Source organism: Mus caroli, chromosome 8 (assembly GCF_900094665.2).
Source record: "Mus caroli chromosome 8, CAROLI_EIJ_v1.1, whole genome shotgun sequence".
Taxonomy (NCBI): Eukaryota; Metazoa; Chordata; class Mammalia; order Rodentia; family Muridae; genus Mus; species Mus caroli.
The window spans coordinates 2,638,435-2,639,893 of record NC_034577.1 but is presented as its reverse complement, the minus strand read 5'-3'; positions in this window follow the sequence as shown (position 1 = coordinate 2,639,893).

Below are 1,459 nucleotides of genomic sequence, written 5' to 3'. Positions count from 1 at the left end.
GGGGGGGGGAGGGTATGGAGGACTTTTGGGATAGCACTGGAAATGTAAATGAAGAAAATACCTAATAAATAAAAATAAAAAAAATTCATTGTCTGCTTGACATTCTCTGGATGCCTTAAGGATGGTAAAAATTTACCACTGAAGCCCATGAGTTTAGAATTTCTGTTGTTCCCGACCTTAAATAAAAATCAAACCACAAGAAAATAAATGTGTATATATATATATATATATATACATATATATATATATATATTTAAAACTAGTATCATATTGTATTGTATTGTAGACAAACTTCAACTTCAATATGAGTAGATTGAAAAGCAAAAAAGGATTAGAAAACAATTAATTGCATAGACTATCTAAGGCAGTGATTGTACTGTTGTAATGCTTATTTTACCTGAGCTAAGATTATGGGATCATAAGTAATAATATCCTCTACTCTTTTCTGCATGTTTGAAAGCTTGCAATAAAAATAATCCATGCAATGAAACATTAAAGGCTTGCAGCTAAAATGAATTCAATATTAACTGCTAGACATCCATTTATTTTCCTTAATGATTTCTGTGATAGTTTTATACTATTTCTTACAAGATCGTGGTACAGCTGAGATACATATTGAGTAATCTGTTTAAAGAAAAACTAGACGCTTCCATTTAGAGTGTATATTCCACCAAAATCCCTCTTAATATCCCTTCTGTTTTCTATATAGGGAATGAAAATAGTGTAAGTACACATGGTTAGGCCTGTAACCCTGACAACGCACGCTCAGGATGTCACAGTGCTCACCTTGCGACCTCACATGTGCTAGTTATGAAGAACTCTTCATGTCAGGAGTCTCCTCTTAGCACCTATGACATACACATACATAAATAGTTTTCCTGACGATAAAACAATCTCATCAAAGGGCAACTCCACGGAGTGTATAAGATGAATGAGAAAATTCTGAACAATAAGTAAAACTTTTTAAAATCAATGAAGATTTCAAAACCAATTTGTACTTGGGATCCTGTTAACTATGTCAAGCTGAGTGTTAGCATAGTTAGGTCTTCATTCTGATTTTAGGGCTTTCTTTGTAGCTGAATGTGGTACTGTCCGGAATCAGAGGCCGAGAATTCATACAAGTTTGTCTTAGGACGAGCTACACCACAAGAATTGATTTGTCCCATTATATTTTTTTCAACTTCTGAAGTTGATACTGAAAACTAATATTGACAGTGACTCATCCTACTTGTAGTATATTTTTAAAGAATAAAAATAGTACTACCAGAGGATCCTGCAATACCTCTCCTGGGCATATATCCAGAAGATGTTCCAACCAGTAAGAAGGACACATGCTCAACTATGTTCATAGCAGCCTTATTTATAATAGCCAGATGCTGGAAGGAACGCAGATGCCCCTCAACAGAGGAATGGATACAGAAAATGTGGTACATTTACACAATGGAGTACTACTCAGCTA